This window comes from Vespula vulgaris, chromosome 15, assembly GCF_905475345.1.
Source record: "Vespula vulgaris chromosome 15, iyVesVulg1.1, whole genome shotgun sequence".
NCBI lineage: Eukaryota > Metazoa > Arthropoda > Insecta > Hymenoptera > Vespidae > Vespula > Vespula vulgaris.
The window spans coordinates 848-20911 of NC_066600.1; the positions used below are offsets into that span (position 1 = coordinate 848).

The following is a 20064-nucleotide window of genomic DNA, read 5'->3' on the forward strand; positions in this document are numbered from 1 at the left end:
CCAGACGCAACCCAGACGCAACCCAGACGCAACCCAGACGCAACCCAGACGCAACCCAGACGCAACCCAGACGCAACCCAGACGCAACCCAGACGCAACCCAGACGCAACCCAGACGCAACCCAGACGCAACCCAGACGCAACCCAGACGCAACCCAGACGCAACCCAGACGCAACCCAGACGCAACCCAGACGCAACCCAGACGCAACCCAGACGCAACCCAGACGCAACCCAGACGCAACCCAGACGCAACCCAGACGCAACCCAGACGCAACCCAGACGCAACCCAGACGCAACCCAGACGCAACCCAGACGCAACCCAGACGCAACCCAGACGCAACCCAGACGCAACCCAGACGCAACCCAGACGCAACCCAGACGCAACCCAGACGCAACCCAGACGCAACCCAGACGCAACCCAGACGCAACCCAGACGCAACCCAGACGCAACCCAGACGCAACCCAGACGCAACCCAGACGCAACCCAGACGCAACCCAGACGCAACCCAGACGCAACCCAGACGCAACCCAGACGCAACCCAGACGCAACCCAGACGCAACCCAGACGCAACCCAGACGCAACCCAGACGCAACCCAGACGCAACCCAGACGCAACCCAGACGCAACCCAGACGCAACCCAGACGCAACCCAGACGCAACCCAGACGCAACCCAGACGCAACCCAGACGCAACCCAGACGCAACCCAGACGCAACCCAGACGCAACCCAGACGCAACCCAGACGCAACCCAGACGCAACCCAGACGCAACCCAGACGCAACCCAGACGCAACCCAGACGCAACCCAGACGCAACCCAGACGCAACCCAGACGCAACCCAGACGCAACCCAGACGCAACCCAGACGCAACCCAGACGCAACCCAGACGCAACCCAGACGCAACCCAGACGCAACCCAGACGCAACCCAGACGCAACCCAGACGCAACCCAGACGCAACCCAGACGCAACCCAGACGCAACCCAGACGCAACCCAGACGCAACCCAGACGCAACCCAGACGCAACCCAGACGCAACCCAGACGCAACCCAGACGCAACCCAGACGCAACCCAGACGCAACCCAGACGCAACCCAGACGCAACCCAGACGCAACCCAGACGCAACCCAGACGCAACCCAGACGCAACCCAGACGCAACCCAGACGCAACCCAGACGCAACCCAGACGCAACCCAGACGCAACCCAGACGCAACCCAGACGCAACCCAGACGCAACCCAGACGCAACCCAGACGCAACCCAGACGCAACCCAGACGCAACCCAGACGCAACCCAGACGCAACCCAGACGCAACCCAGACGCAACCCAGACGCAACCCAGACGCAACCCAGACGCAACCCAGACGCAACCCAGACGCAACCCAGACGCAACCCAGACGCAACCCAGACGCAACCCAGACGCAACCCAGACGCAACCCAGACGCAACCCAGACGCAACCCAGACGCAACCCAGACGCAACCCAGACGCAACCCAGACGCAACCCAGACGCAACCCAGACGCAACCCAGACGCAACCCAGACGCAACCCAGACGCAACCCAGACGCAACCCAGACGCAACCCAGACGCAACCCAGACGCAACCCAGACGCAACCCAGACGCAACCCAGACGCAACCCAGACGCAACCCAGACGCAACCCAGACGCAACCCAGACGCAACCCAGACGCAACCCAGACGCAACCCAGACGCAACCCAGACGCAACCCAGACGCAACCCAGACGCAACCCAGACGCAACCCAGACGCAACCCAGACGCAACCCAGACGCAACCCAGACGCAACCCAGACGCAACCCAGACGCAACCCAGACGCAACCCAGACGCAACCCAGACGCAACCCAGACGCAACCCAGACGCAACCCAGACGCAACCCAGACGCAACCCAGACGCAACCCAGACGCAACCCAGACGCAACCCAGACGCAACCCAGACGCAACCCAGACGCAACCCAGACGCAACCCAGACGCAACCCAGACGCAACCCAGACGCAACCCAGACGCAACCCAGACGCAACCCAGACGCAACCCAGACGCAACCCAGACGCAACCCAGACGCAACCCAGACGCAACCCAGACGCAACCCAGACGCAACCCAGACGCAACCCAGACGCAACCCAGACGCAACCCAGACGCAACCCAGACGCAACCCAGACGCAACCCAGACGCAACCCAGACGCAACCCAGACGCAACCCAGACGCAACCCAGACGCAACCCAGACGCAACCCAGACGCAACCCAGACGCAACCCAGACGCAACCCAGACGCAACCCAGACGCAACCCAGACGCAACCCAGACGCAACCCAGACGCAACCCAGACGCAACCCAGACGCAACCCAGACGCAACCCAGACGCAACCCAGACGCAACCCAGACGCAACCCAGACGCAACCCAGACGCAACCCAGACGCAACCCAGACGCAACCCAGACGCAACCCAGACGCAACCCAGACGCAACCCAGACGCAACCCAGACGCAACCCAGACGCAACCCAGACGCAACCCAGACGCAACCCAGACGCAACCCAGACGCAACCCAGACGCAACCCAGACGCAACCCAGACGCAACCCAGACGCAACCCAGACGCAACCCAGACGCAACCCAGACGCAACCCAGACGCAACCCAGACGCAACCCAGACGCAACCCAGACGCAACCCAGACGCAACCCAGACGCAACCCAGACGCAACCCAGACGCAACCCAGACGCAACCCAGACGCAACCCAGACGCAACCCAGACGCAACCCAGACGCAACCCAGACGCAACCCAGACGCAACCCAGACGCAACCCAGACGCAACCCAGACGCAACCCAGACGCAACCCAGACGCAACCCAGACGCAACCCAGACGCAACCCAGACGCAACCCAGACGCAACCCAGACGCAACCCAGACGCAACCCAGACGCAACCCAGACGCAACCCAGACGCAACCCAGACGCAACCCAGACGCAACCCAGACGCAACCCAGACGCAACCCAGACGCAACCCAGACGCAACCCAGACGCAACCCAGACGCAACCCAGACGCAACCCAGACGCAACCCAGACGCAACCCAGACGCAACCCAGACGCAACCCAGACGCAACCCAGACGCAACCCAGACGCAACCCAGACGCAACCCAGACGCAACCCAGACGCAACCCAGACGCAACCCAGACGCAACCCAGACGCAACCCAGACGCAACCCAGACGCAACCCAGACGCAACCCAGACGCAACCCAGACGCAACCCAGACGCAACCCAGACGCAACCCAGACGCAACCCAGACGCAACCCAGACGCAACCCAGACGCAACCCAGACGCAACCCAGACGCAACCCAGACGCAACCCAGACGCAACCCAGACGCAACCCAGACGCAACCCAGACGCAACCCAGACGCAACCCAGACGCAACCCAGACGCAACCCAGACGCAACCCAGACGCAACCCAGACGCAACCCAGACGCAACCCAGACGCAACCCAGACGCAACCCAGACGCAACCCAGACGCAACCCAGACGCAACCCAGACGCAACCCAGACGCAACCCAGACGCAACCCAGACGCAACCCAGACGCAACCCAGACGCAACCCAGACGCAACCCAGACGCAACCCAGACGCAACCCAGACGCAACCCAGACGCAACCCAGACGCAACCCAGACGCAACCCAGACGCAACCCAGACGCAACCCAGACGCAACCCAGACGCAACCCAGACGCAACCCAGACGCAACCCAGACGCAACCCAGACGCAACCCAGACGCAACCCAGACGCAACCCAGACGCAACCCAGACGCAACCCAGACGCAACCCAGACGCAACCCAGACGCAACCCAGACGCAACCCAGACGCAACCCAGACGCAACCCAGACGCAACCCAGACGCAACCCAGACGCAACCCAGACGCAACCCAGACGCAACCCAGACGCAACCCAGACGCAACCCAGACGCAACCCAGACGCAACCCAGACGCAACCCAGACGCAACCCAGACGCAACCCAGACGCAACCCAGACGCAACCCAGACGCAACCCAGACGCAACCCAGACGCAACCCAGACGCAACCCAGACGCAACCCAGACGCAACCCAGACGCAACCCAGACGCAACCCAGACGCAACCCAGACGCAACCCAGACGCAACCCAGACGCAACCCAGACGCAACCCAGACGCAACCCAGACGCAACCCAGACGCAACCCAGACGCAACCCAGACGCAACCCAGACGCAACCCAGACGCAACCCAGACGCAACCCAGACGCAACCCAGACGCAACCCAGACGCAACCCAGACGCAACCCAGACGCAACCCAGACGCAACCCAGACGCAACCCAGACGCAACCCAGACGCAACCCAGACGCAACCCAGACGCAACCCAGACGCAACCCAGACGCAACCCAGACGCAACCCAGACGCAACCCAGACGCAACCCAGACGCAACCCAGACGCAACCCAGACGCAACCCAGACGCAACCCAGACGCAACCCAGACGCAACCCAGACGCAACCCAGACGCAACCCAGACGCAACCCAGACGCAACCCAGACGCAACCCAGACGCAACCCAGACGCAACCCAGACGCAACCCAGACGCAACCCAGACGCAACCCAGACGCAACCCAGACGCAACCCAGACGCAACCCAGACGCAACCCAGACGCAACCCAGACGCAACCCAGACGCAACCCAGACGCAACCCAGACGCAACCCAGACGCAACCCAGACGCAACCCAGACGCAACCCAGACGCAACCCAGACGCAACCCAGACGCAACCCAGACGCAACCCAGACGCAACCCAGACGCAACCCAGACGCAACCCAGACGCAACCCAGACGCAACCCAGACGCAACCCAGACGCAACCCAGACGCAACCCAGACGCAACCCAGACGCAACCCAGACGCAACCCAGACGCAACCCAGACGCAACCCAGACGCAACCCAGACGCAACCCAGACGCAACCCAGACGCAACCCAGACGCAACCCAGACGCAACCCAGACGCAACCCAGACGCAACCCAGACGCAACCCAGACGCAACCCAGACGCAACCCAGACGCAACCCAGACGCAACCCAGACGCAACCCAGACGCAACCCAGACGCAACCCAGACGCAACCCAGACGCAACCCAGACGCAACCCAGACGCAACCCAGACGCAACCCAGACGCAACCCAGACGCAACCCAGACGCAACCCAGACGCAACCCAGACGCAACCCAGACGCAACCCAGACGCAACCCAGACGCAACCCAGACGCAACCCAGACGCAACCCAGACGCAACCCAGACGCAACCTACTCTGCAGAAAAAACCTTCAGTCACAACCTCGGACCCAACCTCGGACACAACCCCGGACACAACCTTCAGACACAACCTCGGACACAACCTTCAGACACAACCTTCAGACACAACCCCGGACACAACCTTCACACACAACCTCGGACACAACCTTCAGACACAACCTTCAGACACAACCTCGGACACAACCTTCAGACACAACCTTCAGACACAACCTTCAGACGCAACCTCGGACACAACCTTCAGACACAACCTGCAGACACAACCTTCAGACGCAACCTCAGACCCAACCTTCGGACGCAACCTTCGGACACAACCTTCAGACGCAACCTCAGACCCAACCTTCAGACACTACCTTCAGACACAACCTGCAGACACAACCTCAGACCCAACCTTCAGACGCAACCTTCGGACACAACCTTCAGACCCAACCTCAGACCCAACCTTCAGACACTACCTTCAGACACAACCTGCAGACACAACCTCAGACCCAACCTTCAAACACAACCTTCAGACACAACCTCAGACACAACCTCAGACACAACCTTCAGACAATACTTTTTCTACAACTTTTACAGAATTTTCTCACAAGTTTTACGCACCTTTTACGTAAGTCTCACACAACTTTTACACACATTTTGCACATCTCACACAACTTTTGCACAACTCTCATACAGTTCTTATACGTCTCTTTTACAATCTTTCCACAGCTTATGCCGCATAATTTAACATGAAACAGAAGGAAGTCTGATAGAATACTGAACGCAAATCAGACGTACTGCAGGCGGAATGTCATCGAAGCTCAGTCGTGTCTCTTATTCAATAAAGACGCAAGCTTGATGTAACCGTTTTCTTTTTAGACGATTATTCAAAGGCGTCGTATAAATGATCAATCACAAACATTCAAATTCTGATGTCTACTTATAGTTTCTCCTCTGTTTAATATTATATAATAAAATCACACAAATATCATGCAATAAAATTAAACAAATAGTATATATTAAAATGAGACAAATATTATACAATAAAATCAGGCAAATAGTATACAATAAAATGAAACAAATATTAGACACTAAAATCAGTCTGAGAGTGATTACACGGAAATTACGGAGGCCTGCTACCTGTTTTAGAAAATGGCCGGTAGAGGCACTCTACGCTCTCATTCGTACGTACACACTTACGTTCACACCCATATGGCGGTGCCCCTGGGATTATGCAAATATTTTGTCATTTATCGATTCTACGTAATATTTAGAAAAATAAGCTGGGCATTACAGATAAACAGGAAAAACCAATCGATTACCTAAGAGAGAGGAGCATAAGAAAAATAATTACTTCATATCACTGGATGGTTTTTATGCGATTACTGTGGAATTACGTCGAACCACTCTAAACCATCATAATACGTACTAGAATTTTTGCAAAATTTGTAAGGGTTACATAGAAACGAGCTTTATGGAAATGCTGGTGGTTACGCCGATTTTTCGATAATAACGCAAACGCCCCACGGACTATGCTAATTGCTGTTTATTAAATAACTACGTTAATATCTAGGATTAGTAAGTTGGTGGATGAAGATACCATGGAAATTACACGGACATCTAGGAATTATGCAAAATCGACAAGCATTTTGACAAGTATTAGGTAGAAACAAATTTATTCGCTTATGCGGACACTATGACGTTACGCCTGACGCTCGGAGGCCACCTAAATACGTTCTAGGATTGACGACAAATCTATGAGGATATACAGAAATGCTGCACTTTATGAAGACGCTGGTCGTTACTTGATTCGTAGGAAATAACGAATATGCCCCTGGGATTATGCAACCATGTTGTCGTTTAAGTAACCTCTCTAGAATCTAGGGAAATAAGATGGGTAACCTAAAATTACGTCGGTATATTAGTAATTATTGAAGACAGATATTACATAAGAATAAAAAATAAAGCACAAATACTTACTTCAAATCGCCAGTCGGATAAGCCAAAATCTGTAAGGGTTACCCAGAAACGATGAGCTTTATAAAGATGCTGGTAGTTCGTATAGTCTACGTAAATAATGCAACCGCCTCAGGGACTATTCAAAAATGCTATCGACTAAATAACCTCGTTAATATCTAGAATTAATAAGCTGATCGTTACAGATATCCTGGAAATAACACGGTCATCTAGGAGTTAGGAAAAATCGACATCCATTACGGAAAAAACAATATACTTGAGCGAAATCACGAGATGGTAATGCGGAAAAAAATGAGATTACGGAGAAAGCTCGGAGGACAAAAATATCGTTTAAGTAACCTCGCTAGTATCTAAGAAAATAACCTGGGTATTGCTGATAAACCTAGGAACTACGTCGGTACGTTAGGAATTATTGAAAAACCGAGGGATTACCTAAAAAGAAAACGGACAAATACTTCTAATCACCGGATGGTAAAGCGAAGACAGTGGGGTTATGTCCCACGCTGTAGATTGCGTACTTAGATTTTTGTAAAATCTGTAGGTTACGCAGAAATGCCGGACTTTATGAAAATGCTAGTAGTTACGCAAATTCGTCGGATATAACGAGTGCCCCGCGGATTATGCAAAAAAAAAAAAATGCAGTCGATAAAATAACCTCGGTAATATCTTCGATTAATAAGCCGACAGTTGTAAATACACGGGAACTACACGGTCATCTACGAGTTATCGAAAACCGACAGGAATTTACACAAGTATTACGTACAAAGGCAAGTACTTACGCGAAATCACAGGGTGGTAATGCGGAAAGAATCAGATTACGCCGCATTCTCGGAGGCCACCTAAATACGCCCTATTACCGACGCCAAATCTACAAGGATTACACAGAAACGCTGCATTTCCTGAAAACCCTAGTATTTACACAGATTCGTCGGAAATAACGCGAGTGCCCCTCAGATTATGCAAAAAAAAAAATGCAGTCGATCATATAACCTCGGTAATATCTTCGATTAATAAGCCGACAGTTGTAAATACACGGGAACTACACGGTCATCTACGAGTTATCGAAAACCGACAGGAATTTACACAAGTATTACGTACAAAGGCAAGTACTTACGCGAAATCACAGGGTGGTAACGCGGAAACAATCGGATTACGCCGCATTCTCGGAGGCTACCTAATACGCCCTATTACCGACGCCAAATCTACAAGGATTACACAGAAACGCTGCATTTCCTGAAAACCCTAGTATTTACGCAGATTCGTCGGAAATAACGCGAGTGCCCCACAGATTATGCAAAAAAAAATGCAGTCGATCATATAACCTCGGTAATATCTTCGATTAATAAGCCGACAGTTGTAAATACACGGGAACTACACGGTCATCCACGAGTTATCGAAAACCGACAGGAATTTCCACAAGTATTACGTATAAATGCAAGTACTTACGCGAAATCACAGGGTGGTAACGCGGAAACAATCGGATTACGCCGCATTCTCGGAGGCTACCTAAATACGCCCTATTACCGACGCCAAATCTACAAGGATTACACAGAAACGCTGCATTTCCTGAAAACCCTAGTATTTACGCAGATTCGTCGGAAATAACGCGAGTGCCCCACAGATTACGCAAAAAAAAAATGCAGTCGATCATATAACCTCGGTAATATCTTCGATTAATAAGCCGACAGTTGTAAGTACACGGGAACTACACGGTCATCCACGAGTTATCGAAAACCGACAGGAATTTACACAAGTATTACGTATAAATGCAAGTACTTACGCGAAATCACAGGGTGGTAACGCGGAAACAATCGGATTACGCCGCATTCTCGGAGGCTACCTAAATACGCCCTATTACCGACGCCAAATCTACAAGGATTACACAGAAACGCTGCATTTCCTGAAAACCCTAGTATTTACGCAGATTCTTCGGAAATAACGCGAGTGCCCCACAGATTATGCAAAAAAAAAATGCAGTCGATCATATAACCTCGGTAATATCTTCGATTAATAAGCCGACAGTTGTAAATACACGGGAACTACAAGGTCATCCACGAGTTATCGAAAACCGACAGGAATTTACACAAGTATTACGTATAAATGCAAGTACTTACGCGAAATCACAGGGTGGTAACGCGGAAACAATCGGATTACGCCGCATTCTCGGAGGCTACCTAATACGCCCTATTACCGACGCCAAATCTACAAGGATTACACAGAAACGCTGCATTTCCTGAAAACCCTAGTATTTACGCAGATTCTTCGGAAATAACGCGAGTGCCCCACAGATTATGCAAAATAAATGCAGTCGATCATATAACCTCGGTAATATCTTCGATTAATAAGCTGATAGTTGCAGATACACATGAAAGTACACGGTCATCTACGAGTAAAACCGTAGTATTTACGCAGATTCGTCGGATCTAACGAGTGCCCTACGAATTATAAAAAAGAAAAAAGAAAAAATGCTGTCGTTTCAATAACCTAGCTAGTATCTACGAAAATAAGCTGCTTAGAGTATTCTACGAATAACGCAGCTGTTAAGAATGTCAAAAAGAAAAACCGACAAGCATTATGAGAAAAGAAAAAAGTACTTTCGACAAATCTCGGGATCGTTATGTAAAAATACGCTACGTTACACTAGGGCTTTCAAATCGTGCAAAGGTTTCGCAAAATCGCTTGGCGTTGTAAAGAAGTTTGACATTGCAACGATTCATCGGAAGTACCCCTGGGACTATGCAAATATTCTGTCGGGAAAGTAACCCATCCAGTATCATGGAAAATAAGCTAGGGCTCTAAATACCCTCCAAATTACTATATACGCGAAGAATTACGCGACGAATAGAGATCACGTTAAAAAAAAAAATACGGTCGATAACTAAGTGATAATGTGGAAACGTTAGAGTTAAGTAGACACGCTAAAATGAAGCTAAATACACGCCACGGTTTAAACAGAGACGTTAGGCTATATAAAAACGCGGATTCTTCGGATAAAACGAAAATATCCCGAACTATGAAAAAAAAAATGCCGCAGTTTAAATAACTTCGCTGGTACCTAGGAAAATAAGCTGCGGGTTGCAGATACTATGCAATTTACGCAACACGCGTAAAATTACGGAACGAACATAAAGGCATTAAGTGAGAAAAATACTTACTGCAAATCGTTGGGTCGCGTCTGGATTACACCGAAGTTAGACCACAGAAGTTCGGCTGAATACACGCAAAGGTTTACACAAAATTTGTAAGGATTATATAGATACGCTGGGCTTCATACAAAAAATAAAGAAAAACTACTGATTACGCGCATTCGTTTAAAACGACGCAATGCCCTTAACATTATGCAAAAAAAAATACCATCGCTTCAGTAATCTCGATAGTATGTAGGTAAATAAATAACTCCGAGGTTGCAGATAACCTGAAAAAGACAAAACTCTGGGTGTCCACGTCGGACGTTGCGAAAAATCGATAGGACTTACGTGTAAAAAAACCATACCTTGCCAAATGGATACTTACGCCAAACCACGTAGTGGGCGAAATCGCTGCGTTGCGTCTGGCAGAGCCAGAGAATTTACCTAAATAAGGGTTAGGGGTTTACGCAATATTTCTAAGGGTTACGCCAATCTGTTCGGAATTACGCAACACGCTTAATTACGCACGAATGGATTCACGGTAGTTGAAACGCTCTACCATGCCCTAAAATTTCCGGTACACGCGTTGGACCGCGTTGAACCGCGCTAAACCTAGATCATTTTTATTTTTTGTCGTTTTACAATCATTTAAGCAATGTACGCTACATATGTACGCTCGGTAGTATCAAACTAATATTTACAGAATACAACCCCGCCGCTCAAGCTTTATACCGCAAGTAGTACGTAGAAAATAATTTTAATCGAACGTTTCGCAGAACAGAAATCTGCTTACATACTGCCTTCCTTTTTTTTCGACGCTTTCTTATTACAATGATAAAAATATTTTTTCTTTTTTAGTATATGAGCATTTCAATTATTCGCGAAGCTGGGGTCACGCGATATCCTAAGAATTGTCTAAAAAGATGTTTGTTGTTACGGATAAATACTGGACGACGGTTTTCGATACGCCCAACGGTGGTCTAAAATTCTCTTAACGCATCAAATTTATGTATGCTTTCTATCACTTTACAATTATTTAAACAATTTTACAATATACGTTTGTTCGGTATAAAATTATAATTAAACGATAATTCTCTCAACGCATCAGAATTTATGTATACTTTCTATTAGTTTAACTAATTATTTGAACATTCTATACTATACGTTTACTCGAGTTAAAATTATATTTAAATATTTTTCTCAACGCACCATTGTTTATATACGCTTCTTATCACTATACAATTATTTAAACGGTTTACAATATACGTTTGTTCGATATAAAATTATACTTAAATAATAGTTTTCTTAACGCACCCAAGTTTATGTATGCTTTCTATCACTTTACAATTATTTAAAGAATCTATAATATACGATTGGTCGATATAAAATAAGATTTAAACAATAATACAACCGCTTAAACGTTGCACCGCACGTAATATCTTGTGAAGTATAAAACAATTTTATGTTAACATTCCGGAAAGAAAAAATCAACTGATGTACTACCTTCCAATTGAAGTTTCATTTTTTCAACGCTCTATAAACTCCAACAATATTATAACAATGATTCTAACAAATTTGTTTCTATCTTGTAATTTTTCGTAAAACATCGCAATTATGCGCAAGACTAAAGCAGGGGAATCGTTTGAAATGCTGGTGGTTACGCAAAACGCTGAGAATTGAACAGAATACGACGTTAGGGATTGCGCAGGTACGCTGAGGGTGTCGCAGAAACGCTCAGGGTGTCGCAGAAACGCTCGGGGTGTCGCAGAAACGCTCGGGGTGTCGCAGAAACGCTCGGGGTGTCGCAGAAACGCTCGGGGGTGTCGCAGAAACGCTCGGGGTGTCGCAGAAACGCTCGGGGGTGTCGCAGAAACGCTCGGGGGTGTCGCAGAAACGCTCAGGGTGTCGCAGAAACCCTCAGGGTGTCGCAGAAACGCTCAGGGTATCGCAGAAACGCTCAGGGTGTCGCAGAAACCCTCAGGGTGTCGCAGAAACGCTCAGGGTATCGCAGAAACGCTCAGGGTATCGCAGAAACGCTCAGGGTATCGCAGAAACGCTTAGGGTATCGCAGGATCGCTTAGGGTGTCACGCAGAAACGCTTAGGGGTGCGCAAAATCGCCGAGAATTACGTAGAACGTTGGAGCTTAAGCAGATTTAAAGAAGCAATACGCACGAAGGAGAGGCGAGTCTTCTTTCGGTTCGGTAAAATGAAGGAAGCGTTGTTTTCTTGCTGATTTTAACCCAATGGAAGATTCTTCAAGATTCCATCCTTCGTTATTGCTTCCATCGCATCTTCCTGGCTCCTTTTCTTTCCTCTCTCATCTTCATATTCATGATAGATCCTAGAGGAAGGAGGCTTTCCTATTTTAGGAAAATAATAAAAATGCAGTATTGAAACCTATAATAAAGTACATGGCGATAAAAAATACTAAAATATCATTAAACAATGCTAACCGTGAGTCGCAATTTTACAAAGACCATTTCCAACTAGAGCGTTGAATTGTTCTTTTATCCGTATCCAAACAGTAGAACGAAATTACAACATAGGCTTCCTAAAAGAAAAAAAAAAAAATTAACAAAGTTAATAAAAATAGTGTTATAATAAAAATATCAAAATGTTAAGTATTCCTCATCAGACAAGAGAATAAAGAACCATCTTGCTCTAACGAGCGTGATACTTAGGAACTGCTATCCGGGAATCCACGACCCAATTAACACATATATTTCGATTTAAGCAGTGTTCGTTCTGTCGTATACTATCGACGAAAAGCCTATCGTTTCTATTTCGCAGCGATATTTCAAGAGAGACCATATGATTCGTTGAAATAGTGTTATTTAAGACGCGTTCGCTTACATAGATTTTTTCATCGATTAAAGGAATGAAGTTACGATAACGTTATCCAACTTGAATAAACTTTGAATTATCAGCTACTCGATGTATATTAAATGAAAAATGTAATCGGAAGAAAAATATACTCCGATGTAAAAGTATCGTTAACAGAACACTGTTTAATCGAAGAATGAATGTGTAAACAGATGTCAATTCTGTTCGACTGTAACTAAATTCACCATGCTTATTTCAAGGAACACGGGCCACGATGCATTGTTAACAATAACGGACGAAATCGCAATGCCTATACCCTGAAAAAATAAATGTAGAATTAGCTAAACGTTATCGTAAAGGGTAACGTGAAAATAAATAATAATATATGTCAACTATTGCTCATCAGTTGTCGTCCTGTGTCCAATACCATTGCTTATCATAGATAAGTAAAACTGATGACGAAAATTTTGAACTTCATACTTCTTTCTTTCTATCATCGAAAATAATGATTCCTTAGCTGGTTGTTAGATCAAGGAACGCTTCCTTCCACGATTTAAGTAGCGTTCGTACTGTCAAGATGTCAATTCTGTTCGAATGTAACTAAATTCATCTTGCTTATTTTTAAGAAAACTAGCCACGATGTAATGTCAACAATAACGAAAGAAATCACGTCTACATCCTGAAAAAGTAGATATAGAATTAAGTAAACGTTCTCGAAAATATTATAGTGACAATAAATAACTATTTTTTTCAACTAACGCTTACCAGTCGTTGTGTGTCGAACACCATTTATTATTGTAAATAAGTAAAATTGATGACGAAAATCTGGACGTCATACCTCTTCCATTCTATAATTGAAAGTAACGATGACTTAGATGGTTATGTTACGTTAAGGAACGTAGTAAAATATGTTATATTTCGTAATTGAGCGTGATCGATGTTAATAAATTTACCAGCGAAAATTGTTTTCGATATTCTAGCGGTATATAACATAGGAGTGTACGTTAAATAAAATATTCCAATTACCTGCAATCAACGAGAGAAAAAAGCTTGGTCGTAACACGTGCCAATAATTATTCAAAATGGTGGATTCTGAGGCAGCAAGGGAGCTGTGGACCGCCGCACTTGCGCATTACGTCACCTTTGCAATGGCTTCCCCACGTGCTTGTAACATTTCGATCCATTTGTACGAAAATATCGGAATATTAAAAATATGATATAAATTTTTCAATTTAATATCTCTCAAAATAAAGCTCCTAAGCGTGAAAACTATATTTTTAAGGAAAATGTACATAAGCCTGCATGCAATTACATATTTCTCCTAGATCATTACTATATAATATCTTGTAGAATTTCTTCTAAGATCATATCTAAGTAGAACGCAGGTCTGCACTATTAATGGTCGAAAAAAAGAAAAAAAGAAAAAAAAAGAATGAAATCAAGAAGATCGGTTTTCTGAGAAACCCACAATAAAATAAACTGTTGAATACAAAACGAAATACAGCTGCAGTAAAAGTATGAATAATTCAAAAATATCTTACGGCTAAAGAACTGTCAACCGCATTACAGCAATCAGGAAACGATCCGTCGAATGATACATCCACTCCGTGATTTAAGCAGTATTCGTTCTGTCATGTACTATCAACGAAAAGTCTACAATTTTTATTTCGCAGTGATATTCCAAGACGGACGACGACTCGTTAAAATAATGTAGATTAAGCGCGTTCGCGTACATAGATTTTCCCATCGATCGTCCTCGACGTGAGATCAATTAACGACATCTGAAGCAGGTCTAAAAAATAAGGAGGAGAGTAGAATGTCCTCGGTTATTTTATAATGCTGGACGAAGGCAGAGCAACCAGCGTAAATGCACAGAAAATGGTACGAGACAAATCTCGACCATAAACAAGTGCTCGATAAAAAGTGGGTTGCGTCTAGAAAGATTCAACTGCGCGGTGACGACCGTGCACAACTCCTCCCTATCCTGATGATGTCGATTATTAATCACATGACGACGATGAAGGTTGAAAGAATCCATATAAAATCCACTAATGTAAAATTAAAGAAATAATGTTACATCAACGTTAATCAATTTGAATGAATTCCGAATTATCAACTATTCCACGTATATAAAACGCACTTCCCAAAAAATGTACAATCGAACAAAAAATATACTCTGACGGCAAATTACTAAAAGAAGTTTCGCTGAAAGAACACTGCTTAATCGAAGAATGAATGTATAAACTTAAACGGAAGACGTCTACTTTGTTGAACTCTAGCCAAATCAATCTTGCTTCTTTCTAGGAACATGGGCCACACTGTGTTGTTAACGCTGACGAACAAATTTACAGAATCTACGCCCTGAAAAGGTAAATATAGAATTAACTAAACGTTCCCAAAAAGATTACAGTGACAATAGCAATATTTTTTAACTACTGCGCACCACTCGTCGTCCTGTATCGAATATCACTTCTTATCGTACGTAAGTAAAATTGATAATCCGAACATCGTACCTCTTCCATCCTATAATCGAAAGAACGATGGCTTAGATGATTATGTTAGGTTAAGGAACGCAGTAGAATAAGTTATATTTCGCAATTGAACGTGATCGATGTTAATAAATTCACTTGTGGAAATCGCGTTTTCGACATTCGATCGGTACATAAAATTAGAGCGTACGTTAGATAAAATATTCTAATTACCTGCAAGAAAAAAGCTTGGTCATAACACGTGCCAATCATTATTCAAAATGGTGGATTCTGAGGCAGCAAGGAGGCTGTGGACCGCTGCGCTTGCGCATTACGTCACCTTTGCAATGGCTTCCCCACGTGCTTGTAACATTTCGATCTATTTGTACGAAAATATCGGAACATTAAAAATATGATATACGAATTTAAAAACTATCTAAATTGATATCATACTACTCCATACTATGAAAATTAATCGTTTCACTTTAATATCTCTCAAAATAAAGCTCCTAAGCGTGAAAACTATATTTTTAAGGAAAATGTACATAAGCCTGCATGCAATTACATATTTCTCCTAGATCATTTCTATACAATATCTTGTAGAATTTCTTCTAAGATCATATCTAAGTAGAGTGCAGGTGTGCACTATTAATGGTTGAAAAAAAGAAAAAAAAAATGAAATTAAGAGATCGGTTTTCTGAAAAACCCACAATAAAATAAACTGTAGAATACGGAACGAAATACAGCTGCAGTAAAAGTATGAATAATTCAAAAATATCTTACGGCTAAAGAACTGTCAACCGCATTACAGCAATCAGGAAACGACCCGTCGAATGATACATCCACTCCGTGATTTAAGCAGTATTCGTTCTATCATGTACTATCCACGAAAAGTCTACAATTTTTATTTCGCAGTGATATTCCAAGACGGACGACGGCTCGTTAAAATAATGTAGATTAAGCGCGTTCGCGTACATAGATTTTCCCATCGATCGTCCTCGACGTGAGATCAATTAACGACATCTGAAGCAGGTCTAAAAAATAAGGAGGAGAGTAGAATGTCCTCGGTTATTTTATAATGCTGGACGAAGGCAGAGCAACCAGCGTAAATGCACAGAAAATGGTACGAGACAAATCTCGACCATAAACAAGTGCTCGATAAAAAGTGGGTTGCGTCTAGAAAGATTCAACTGCGCGGTGACGACCGTGCACAACTCCTCCCTATCCTGATGATGTCGATTATTAATCACATGACGACGATGAAGGTTGAAAGAATCCATGTAGAATCCACTAATGTAAAATTAAAGAAATAATGTTACATCAACGTTAATCAATTTGAATGAATTCCGAATTATCAACTATTCCACGTATATAAAACGCACTTCCCAAAAAATGTACAATCGAACAAAAAATATACTCTGACGGCAAATTACTAAAAGAAGTTTCGCTGAAAGAACACTGCTTAATCGAAGAATGAATGTATAAACTTAAACGGAAGACGTCTACTCTGTTGAACTCTAGCCAAATCAATCTTGCTTCTTTCTAGGAACATGGGCCACACTGTGTTGTTAACGCTGACGAACAAATTTACAGAATCTACGCCCTGAAAAGGTAAATATAGAATTAACTAAACGTTCCCAAAAAGATTACAGTGACAATAGCAATATTTTTTAACTACTGCGCACCACTCGTCGTCCTGTATCGAATATCACTTCTTATCGTACGTAAGTAAAATTGATAATCCGAACATCGTACCTCTTCCATCCTATAATCGAAAGAACGATGGCTTAGATGATTATGTTAGGTTAAGGAACGCAGTAGAATAAGTTATATTTCGCAATTGTGCGTGATCGTTATTAATAAATTCACTCGCGGAAATCGCATTTTTGGTATTCGTCGCTATATAAAATCTGAGTGAACGTTAGATAAAATATTCTAATTAACTAATAATTCTAATTAACGAGAGGACGAAGCTCGAGTGCAACGCTTGGCACGAGACAATTTAGAATGGCGGATTAAGCGGCAGGAAGGAAGCTATGGACCGTCGCGCGTACGCGTTACGTCATCATTCCAATGGCTTCCCCGCGTGTTTGTTGTTTCGATCTATTTGTATGAGAATATCGAAACGTTAAAAATATGATATACGAAATTAAAAACTATCTAAACGGATATCTTGTTACACCAAACTGTAAAAATTATTCGTTTCAATTTGACGCCTGTATAACTAAACGTTCATGTAGAGACTATTGCGACGATAAAAAATAATCTTTTTCAACTAACGCTTACCAGTCGTCGTTGTGTGTCGTACACCATTTATTATTGTAAATAAGTAAAATTGATGAGGAAAATGCGAACGTCGTAGCTCTTCCGTTGTACGATCGTAAATAACGATTGCTTATATGGTTATGTTAGGTTAAGGAACGCGGTACAATTTACGATTCGCAGTTGGGCGCGACCGATGTTAACAAATTTTATCGGAAAAATCGCGTTTTCGGCATTCGATCGGTATATAAAATAATAGTGCACGTTAAATAAAATATTTTAATTACCTGCAATTAACGAGAGGACGAAGCTTGGTTGGGACACGTGCCACGAACTGATTCAGAATGGCGGATTAAGCGGCAACAAGGAAGCTGTATCGTCGAGCATGCGCGTTACGTCAGCTTTGCAATGGCTTCCCCACGTGCTTGTTGTTTCGATCTATTTGTATAGAAATATCAAAACGTTAAAAATATGATATACGAAGTTAAAAACTATCGAAACGGATATCTTGCTACATAAAATTATGAAAATTAATCGTTACGATTTGATAAAATGTTCGAGTAAGGATTACAGCGATAATAAATAAGAACCTTTTTCGACTAATGCTTACCACTCGTCGTCGTGTGTCCAACACCATTTCTCATTGTAAATAAGTAAAATTGAAGACGAAAATCCAGACGTCGTACCTCTCCCATTCTATAATCAAAAGTAACGATGGCTTGTACGGTTGTTAGGTTAAGGAACGCGGTAGAATAAGTTATATTTCGTAGTCGAGCGTGATCGATGTTAATAAATTTACCCGCGGATATCGCTTTTTCGACGTTCGATCGGTATGTAAAATAATGGTACACGTTGAATAAACTATTCTAATTAACTGCAATTAACGAACGGACGAAGCTCTGTTGCGACGCGTACCACGAAACGATTTGGAATGGCGGATTAGGCGGCAGGAAGGAAGCTATGGACCGTCGCGCGTACGCGTTACGTCATCTTTCCAATGGCTTCCCCGCGTGTTCGTTGTTTCGATCTATTTGTATGAGAATATCGAAACGTTAAAAATATGATATACGAAGTTAAAAACTATCTAAACGGATATCTTGTTACACCAAACTGTAAAAATTATTCGTTTCAATTTGACGCCTGTATAACTAAACGTTCATGTAGCGACTATTGCGACGAGAAATAATAATCTTTTTCAACTAACGCTTACCAGTCGTCGTTATATGTCGAACACCATTTATTATTGTAAATAAGTAAAATTGATGACGAAAATCCGAAAGTCGTAGCTCTTCTATTGTATAACCGCAAAGAACGATTGTTTACACGTTTATGTTAGGTTAAGGAAGGTAGGACGATAATTTACAATTCGCAGTTGAGCGCGATCGGTGTTAACAAATTTTATCCGCTCAAATCGTGTTTTCTGCATTCAATCGCTATATAAAATAATGACGCACGTTAAATAAAATATTCTAATTACCTGCAGTCAACGAGAGGACGAAGCTGGCTTGCGACAAACGCCACGAAATAATTCAGAATGGCGGAGTAAGCGACAGCAAGAAAGATGTGGACCGTCGTACGTACATATTACGTCATCTTTCCAATGGCTTCCCCACGTGCTTGTAAAGTTTCGATCTATTTGTATGAAAATATCGGAACGTTAAAAATATGATATACGAAGTTAAAAACTATCTAAACGGATATCTTGCTATACCGAACTGTGAGAATTAATCATTTCGATTTGACGCCTGTATAACTAAACGTTCACGTAAAGATTGCAACGATAATAAATAACAATGTTTTTCAACTAATGCTTACCAGTCGTCGTTGTCGTGTGTCCAACATCATTTCTCATTGTAAATAAGTAAAATTGATGACGAAAATGCGAACGTCGTAGTTCTTCCATTGTATAATCGAAAATAACGATGGCTTGTATGGTTGTTAGGTTAAGGAACGCAGCAGAATATATTTCGTAGTTGAGCGTGATCGATGTTAATAAATTCACCCGTGGAAATAGCGTTTTCGACGTTCGATCGATATACAAAATTAGAGCGTACGTTCGATAAAATATTCTAATTAACTGCAATTAACGAGAGGACGAAGCTCGGTTGCGACGCGTGCCACGAACTAATTCGTAATGGCGGATTAAGCGGC

General features: G+C 44.8%; 2 long non-coding RNA genes across 30 annotated transcripts; one reads left to right on the forward strand and one right to left on the reverse strand.

The window, feature by feature from the left end:
• Positions 1 to 5718: 5718 nt before the first annotated feature.
• Positions 5719 to 6351, forward strand: LOC127069517 (uncharacterized). The gene is made up of 2 exons (XR_007783590.1): positions 5719 to 5882; positions 5984 to 6351. It is a non-coding gene; the product is annotated as an uncharacterized LOC127069517 (long non-coding RNA).
• A 562-nt stretch (positions 6352 to 6913) lies between these two features.
• LOC127069515 (uncharacterized) lies at positions 6914 to 19960 on the reverse strand. 29 transcript variants are annotated; one of them, XR_007783579.1, is made up of 16 exons: positions 19729 to 19956; positions 19391 to 19545; positions 18524 to 18609; positions 18201 to 18351; positions 17337 to 17416; positions 16435 to 17254; positions 15886 to 16030; positions 15627 to 15706; positions 14725 to 15544; positions 14210 to 14347; positions 13949 to 14031; positions 12814 to 13862; positions 8888 to 12720; positions 8011 to 8553; positions 7235 to 7263; positions 6914 to 7156 (listed from the first exon to the last, which is right to left on the reverse strand). It is a non-coding gene; the product is annotated as an uncharacterized LOC127069515 (long non-coding RNA). The 29 variants fall into 29 exon arrangements; XR_007783583.1 differs by having other exon boundaries at positions 8011 to 8099; positions 8678 to 12720; positions 19729 to 19955; XR_007783564.1 differs by having other exon boundaries at positions 7235 to 8553; positions 19729 to 19960.
• Between the last annotated feature and the right edge of the window lie 104 nt (positions 19961 to 20064).